Source organism: Natrix helvetica (assembly GCF_964273705.1).
Source record: "Natrix helvetica genome assembly, chromosome: Z".
Taxonomy (NCBI): domain Eukaryota; kingdom Metazoa; phylum Chordata; class Lepidosauria; order Squamata; family Natricidae; genus Natrix; species Natrix helvetica.
In genome coordinates, this window is record NC_138554.1 from 108,054,513 (window position 1) to 108,063,043 (window position 8,531).

The following is an 8,531-nucleotide window of genomic DNA, read 5'->3' on the forward strand; positions in this document are numbered from 1 at the left end:
CAGCACCATTCCACCATGTTTATTGAGAAGGAAATCCAACTGAGTTCAATGTATCTTATTTCCTACTGAGAACGTTTGGAATTGTAACTTTGTGCTGATTTCGCTTCATTAAGTTAAATGACAATGGCAGCAACAGTGATCCAATGTATCATCATAAGCTGCTCTTTGTGACTTTCTCATCAGTACAACTTCATGCCAGAGGTTGTTCTCTCCATCTTCTGTGGTTTCTGTTCCAGCTTTCAGAATTTTGTTTGTTTCCCTGACTATTAGGAGGCAGATTTAAAAGGTCTACCTGATCCTCCAAAAAGAGAAGAATGCCAGAAGGTGTAGTGACTCCAGGATGATGCAAAGGTCAAGAGAGAAATAATCTAGTAATGCCAAAGGCAAATGAGTGCCAGGACTAAACATAGGAAGATGAATTGTTTTGGCATAACAGCCTAAAACTATTAGTAGATAAAAAGACCCAAGTATCTTGACTTAATGCAGACTTGTAAAACTTTCAATCTACCCAGGAGCCCTGCCAGCTGCTGAAGGTTGTCAGGCACTGAACAGTCATTTCTGCTGCCACAAGCAGTCAGCAAAACAAAGGGATTAATGGGACCTAGTCTTTAGCTCCTAGTCCCTATGCTTTTACAAACCTGATTCAGGAGCTATGGCTCAGGTGTATATTTCTTTGCTAGTTTTCTTAGTTTTCTTCTTTTAACAAATGAACATGGAAACATGCCATGGAAGTAACTTGTTCATTTTTCCTGTTAAAACCAAGCAATTCAATAAATAAAAAACAGAACGTAACACAGCTGCATTTTTTAACTTGCTATTTCTACCGTTAAACTCTTCCACCTCTTGTTGAACAGAGTCAGCTTCTCTTTCAGGGTAAATGATGGTCTAACATGTGATACACTAGAATCCCCAAGCAGAAGAGTCTCGTTATCTCCGTGATATTTTGGTAGATCTTCCACAGCAGGCTCCTTCAGCCTATGGAGGAGGAATGGCTGGCAAAAAATGGAGGGGGCAGAATATTTTTTTTATTTGGGAAGGGGGAATGGAGTTAGGTTGGAAGAAGACTGGTCTTTATTAGTGAAATGGGTACATTGAAGAAGAGAGAGGGAAAAAAGACACCATCTTCAGTGTTTCAGACTGAACAAGATGACTTATTCTGGTTGTGTCAAAAGTTATCTGTAGGAAATGTTCAATTCAAATTTTGTAGTGTTAAAGTGAAGCTGACAAAAATCCTTTTCTTCTAATTCTCTTATTATTTTTCCTGCACTGTATTGGAGTCTTCATCTCAAAAGAATAAATGATCGGATTTCAAGCAGCATAATTTTGAATCTATTCTAGGGGAAGCCAATCTAAGCTGTCTACATAGTTAGATGTGGTTTGTCATAATAAGTTTGTTCCTCCACCCATGAAAGGTCTTTCATCTCTTATCTACTGGATTAGTCACAAAGAGGAGACTAGGATATTTTACCTCATTTCTGTTTCCTCCTCAACACATCATCTGAATCCTGAGCTGTGACTAGATTTAAGCATAGCCATTGGGGAGAGAGAAAGAAAAGCAAATAATCACCATATGAGAGACACAATTTGTGGACTCGTAAATTATTTTATACAAGTTACATCCTTCATGTGGTGATCTCATGATCCACAGATTGTCATTTTTAACACCATCATGACTCATTATGGATACCCCTCATCAGTGATGAAATTCAATTTTTTTTTACTACTGGTTCTATGGGCATAGCTTGGTTGGTGTGGCAGGGGTAGGATACTGCAAAATCCCCATTCCCTCCCCACTCTGGGGCCAGTCAGAAGTGGCATTTTCTGATTCTCTGAACTATTCAAAATGTCCTTTACCAGTTCTCAAGAACCTGTCAGAACCTGTTGAATTTCATCCCTACCCCTCATCCTAGCTAAAATAAGCCAGTGTAAACATGGGTTGTTTATATTTGTTGTTGAGGCGTTCTTTGTATGCAGGTTAGCCTTCCTGAAAATGGAAACTCTACCTGAGCAATGATTAGTGAAGCAGGCTTTATAATTACAACAGACAGATGATTTATTTACAGGAAATGCATTAAAAGGGTAAACAAAGCCTATCATCTAGCTAACTACATCCTATCAGGAGGAGATCACAACATTCTGAGGGTGTGAGTGGTATACACACACATACACAGAGAGAGAGAAAGGCAGAAGAAGGTGACTGAGATTAGCATTCTCAAAAATAAAGAGCAGAGAGAGAAATGGACAAATAAGAACACAAAATAAATCAGTAGCTTGTTATCTACACCTCCCTGCACTTTTCTGCTCATAAAATGCTGAAGATATGAAGTCCCAATAGATTAAATAGATCATTATTAAGATTAAGCACATTTTGCTGGGTTCACACATTGTCTTAAGCATAATGGGTTAATTTAATGCAATGTGTCACCTTTACTACTGTGGTTTACACTGTTTGTATACTATTACTTTACTATTTGTGGTATCTTGATTTATGGAAAAATGAACAATCCTATACTCAAGGGTAACTATAAATTCTCTGAAAAACTGGCATTTCTATTTTTTTAAAAGAGAGAATCACATGAGCATTTAGAATAATTTCTGAAATATACTTGTCACAGCTAAAATTTAAACAAGAAAATCTGACATCATAACTTAAATATGTGACATAGTTCATCCCACTTTTCAACAATTGCCCTAATCCTGTGATGGCGAATCTATGGCACATGTGCCAGAGGTGGCATGCAGCACCCTCTCTGTGGACACATGAACCATCACCCCAGCTCAGCTCTGCTGCGCATGCATGTGCACATCTCACCAGCCAGCAGGTCTTTGGGCATGCAAGGGGGGGCAGGGCGCATGCAGTCCAGAAAAGGTTAGCCATGCCTGCCCTAACCATTGTGGACTTTGGTTACCCAGAGAATGGCCTACCATTATTTGTAACCCTGATACTATAGTTTGTTTACTAAACCAAAGCTATTGCTTATCAAACATATGAATAGCCACACTGGATTGACATGAAATGGGGGACTGTAGCTAATCAAAACCTCAAACTGAATGCTTCTAATGCTTTTATTTTTATGGTTGAACTGGAAAAGGAGGAACATATGCATTTGAGATTGAGCAAATATATTGCTATTACAAGTAGTCCTCAATTTATGAACATAATGGAGCCTGCCCATTTGAGTAGTAAATTGGGATGGTTATAAAGTAGATCACCATGTGACTGGACCTGGTTTTATAACTTTTTTTTGTAGCAAGCATAAAGCAATGGTTGTTAAGCAAACATCATGGTTGTTCACTATGGGATTATTTTTGCTGAAAATAGCAAGTAAGTGCTAGTTTCCAGCACAAATGGTTTAAATTGTGGTTGCATGGCCATGGGATGATGCAAATGGACTCAAATGAGAGCTAGTCGTCAAGCACCCAAAATACTATCATATGACTGAGAAAGGGGAGTGGCCATAAGAATTTCGGAACTGGGTTGTAAGTATCTTTTAGGGAGATGTATTGCAACTTCGAATGGTCATTCAGCAGCTGGTTGTAAATCAAGAATTACCACAGCTGGAATACCACAACCAAATTTGGTTACCATACTACAAAAAAAGATCTTGATACTTTGGAAAAAGTTCAGAGAAGAGCAACTAAGATGATCAAAGACCTGAAGACTAAAACATTATAAAGAATGGCTGCAGGATTTGGGTTTGGCTAGTCTAAAGAAAAGGAGAATTCGGAATGACATGATAGCAGTATACCAGTTTTTGAGGGGCTGCCACAAAGAAGAAAGGGTCAAATTATTCTCCAAAACACCAGAGTGCAGGAGAAGAAACAATGGTTGGAAACTAACCAAAGAAAGAAGCAACCTGGAATTAAGGAGAAACTTCCTAACAGTGAGGACAATTAACCAATGGAACAGTTTGCCTTCACAAATCGTGGGCGCTCCATCTGGATGATTTTTAAGAGGAGTCTAGACAGTCACTTATCTGAAATAGTATAGGTTCTCCTGCTTGAGCAGGGGGATGGACTAGAAGACCTCGGAAGTCCCTTCCAGCTCAGTCATTTTATTCTACCTGTATAACCAGCTGCTGCCACTGAGGCATTCAGCTTATTACAAAAAAATAATTAATAATTCCTTACCACTCTGCAGTATAATATTAATGTAATGCTTATGATATTTTCTTTCTCATTTCCTCACCATACAAAAGCCCAAATGAGACCTCCTCACTACATTCAGCAAATTGGGTACTATCATTCTATTATGTATCTGCATAAAGTTCCTGGTTGCTTGTAGTGTTTAATACAGTTCTTAAATATTCATGGATGGATAACACACAGTTACTCTTCGGAACAACTACATACAACAATCATACAACTAGCTGCATCTACCTCACCTTGGCTGATTTCAAAATAAAATAGGGATCACATCTATTAATACTTGGAGGGGACATACTACGAAATCCAAGAATTTTAGGCAAGATTGGGAAATATTTTTAAAAAATCCAGAAGATGGCTATGGCAGATACTTCCATATTGTATAAGATACTACACAAAATTCCAGTGTCAACATGGTGAGCTAGATGTCCCTGAAGAAACAAGGATGGCATTACAGCTGGCATCAGGAATGAGAGGATGGATCTGTTCAGAGAAAGAAGAGATCATGGGATTGCCCATATGGACTTCTGACAGCTGCTACTCATGAGTAAACTATGAAAACCAGGTTTTTTTCCAGTTGGCTGGTGAACGCAGCAGCTGGGAGTCAAGGAATTCCATCTCTACCTGTATCCATGATGTACCATATATGTATATAATGTTCAATGAAGCCTCATTTCTTAATAAACTTTGGAATTATTTAATGTTTTTTTTAATATTAAGAATCTTTGCATCAACAAGTTTGATGGCATTCATTTCCTTTAATCCTTAACAAAGGAAATCTAAAGTGTGACTTTAAGGACTTACTCATTTGGGTATATAAACAGCAAAAGGATGATTCGACTGTTGCTTTTGGAAAATTACAAATGGATTAAAGGTATGGATAGACTTAGAATGGGATTTTAAAATTAATTTAATGAAGTCTTCCCTCTGGGAAAATGGCTTTTTAATAAAAACATGGTAAGATGGAATTTTCAAAGTCGGACACTAGAAGGAGCTGAAAGAAGTAAGAATATAATTAAAGGAGAAAAATCTATTTGACTTATTAGTATGAATGATGTCATGGAAGAATTCTATCAAATAAGAATGAAGTAGATCTGAAAGTGGATTTAAAAAATGATAGGTTACAAGAATCATCTGAAAAAAGATGAAAAACTGGATAAACAAATGAAAACCAGCCAATGTTTTCATAATTAAACGCAACATACAAACAAACAATCAGAAGAGGGATTTGGATAATTTTGTTAATATTGGACTTACAAAGGAGACCAAAATTGTGAAAAATTTGATGAAAAGAACAGGGGAAAAAAGAAATCAAGTTTTAAGATGTCATTTGAAAGGATTTAAGATCAAGATTGTTAAAAGCAATGGAAAGGATTACAAAATTGATTTTATACACACACAGAGAGAAACAGATAGACAGACACATACGTATGTGTAAGTATATACTGTACATACATAAATATGTATGTATGTGTGTATACTATATACATACATACATGCATACACACACACACAGACACACACAGACCCACACAGATGGGGGCTACCTTGAAAAAAATGAACAGAAATGGTTATTGAGGTTTTTCGTTCACTACTCCAAAAAAAATCTGTTGGGTTTTTTTATTGGAATAGTTTTGTAAAATACACAATTCATGTTTAGAATTTTTGCCTGTCATATATTCACTTCATCAGATACGATAAGTCTTCTATAACAGTACTCTAAGGAATAGCATTGTTTTAATTACTCATACATACTTGTACATGAAAATACCTTACAGCAAAGTAACAAGAAAAGACCTGTGGTGAGCAAGGAAACAAATTGCTGAGAAAAGCAATGAATTGGGTGGTTCTGCTAAAGAGATAATTAGATTTCAAAAATTGCTGTGTGACTAAAGTGAATTTTTTCATTAAAATCCAATTAAAAGGATTCTTTATGTTGGTCACCCTAGGGATTATTAACTGACAGATTCCCAAAGGCAGCATGGCTGAAGACATAAACATTGATAATACAAAATTATAATAATAGTTCTTGCATCTTGATCCATAGCCCAGTTACATTCTTGAACATTGGATGGAAGCTATTTCTATCTCTGATTGCCAGCGCTGTTGTTTTTTTCCCGCAGAAAGTCTCCCCTACTTTTAATTAACCTATTGTATCATTGGTAATTCAACTAGTGAAATTTTCCTTCTATCAGAATTGAGAAAGGGCTAGTATAGTAACCCCGGCCTGAAACATGAGGCATGCCAAAATTCATCTTAGACCTGGGAGCTCAAAATTCTTAGAATTTTGCCTTGCATTTCAGGCTGGGGTTACCATATGGTTCAGATATTTGGAAAATCTCCAGCTTTCCCACTTCTGAAGCAGTAATGCAGCTCATTATAGTAGGTTATGGTTTCTGACATCTATGTATAAGAGAAACCTCCACGTGTGGAATTGTAACTTACCTTGTAGTGCATTTTCAAGTAACCCAATAAAACAATAAGTACTTTTTGATAGAGAGTGGTATCACATTCCAAAGGAACCTGAATTTCTTTGCTCAAGCAGGAGGTTGGACTAGAAAACCTCTTAGATCCCTTCAAACTCTATTAATGTTCTATGAATAAGTACAATTCATATTTGATTTCCCTAAAAATCCCTTCAGGTAATCCAAATTATACAATGGTAAAATTGAAAAAATCAGAGTGTGCTAAGGATTATTAGGAAGAGAAATTTAGCCACTTTATTCTCATTATTTCTCATTTGCTGGTTGTATCATCATAGAAGGTGCATCTTGTTTGATTGATCACAGCAACAGCCTACCTTTTCAAAGAGGCTGGCTTTCACTTTTCTTCTAAGGTTTCTAAAAAGAAGAAAAGAAAGTTATGCTAAGAAAAGATTGGTAGCCTGCCCTATATGTCAATACAAGAGGTTCATAGGATCCGCTTCCAACTGGACTCTCTGAAGTGAATTTGAAAGTACTAGTTTAGCTAGGGTGATTTGTTCTATTGTTGGGTTCTTTTAAACTTTTTCTGTTTTTCCTCTGTTTTCCAAGAAAATTGACTTTATTAGTTTAATAAGGGGATCACTCTTTAAAAACCTCATGATGTGTGAGACTGTACAGTTGCACATCTAGCCATTTCTTACAAGATTGGCACAAGGTTTGCTTAACTCTATATTTCTGAGTTTTGGCTTGGAAAATTCCTTGATGCCTTCTTTTTTAATTTTTCCTAAATCTGGACTGAAGGGGAAAATCTTTGGGACCTGTGGATAGGGACCTCTCTATTCAGATAAAATAGGATGTTTCGGGAAATTCAACATGTCTGGTAGCAATATACTTAGACTTATATAATGCTTTACAGCCCTCTCTAAGCGGTTTACAGAGTCAGCATATTGCCCCCAACAATCTGGGTCCTCATTTTATTGACTTCAGAAGGCTGAGTCAACCTTGAGCCGGTCAGAATTGAACTCCTGGCAGTGAGCAGTGAGTTAGCTCTCAGTACTGTATTCTAACCTCTGTGCCACCATGGCTCAGGTAGAAACCTAACATAAGTATATCTTACTGGGTACTTCTGGGAACTGGATGGCCAAGTTGCCCACATCCAACTTGCACAATGAACTTATCTCAGGACAACTTGCCATGGAACAATTCAACACTATTAATCGCTTCACTCAGTTACTTTTATTATTGGACATCATGTTTTCATTGAAATTATTATAACTCCTGTTTTTCTGGATTGATTTTATTTCATTATTATGGCCACAGTTTCATTAAAATTAATTGATTAATTTAACTTTTGTAGTTTGTTGAATTGTCCCACAGTTAATTGACACATGATGAGTTGGCCATGGCAAATTGGCTGCAGCGAGTTGGGCATAGCGGGTTGTCCCATTTCATCTGGGAAGAGTACTAGGCCATAGAGGTTCTTTCTCATTTTGTATCAGAAGACATAGAGGGGAAAAACATAATCCATATCAAACTTAAAAATACTCACTACAAGTCTTAATCCTCTATAACTGACATTGCACTAAATCCTAAATTATAATGTCTAGGCGGGACCGCATCTCACCTCATACTTCCCTACGACCTATCCGCTCTCACAGGGAGGGACTCCTCCAGGTGCCATCCGCCAAGCAGTGCCAGCGGGTGACGCCTAGGAGTAGAGCCTTCTCTGTGATGGGCCCAACCCTCTGGAATGACCTCCCTCCCGATATTAGAATTACCAATGACCTCCGCTCCTTCCGACAGAAGCTCAAGACTCACCTGTTCCGACTAGCTGGCTTAGCTGATTGACAGTTCCATCTTCCACCTCCTGGCAAACATTTTATTGGGGAATTTTTAAGGGTATTTTAATATTTGTATTTTAACTAAGAATTGTACAGTATATTTTTTACCTCCTCCATCTAC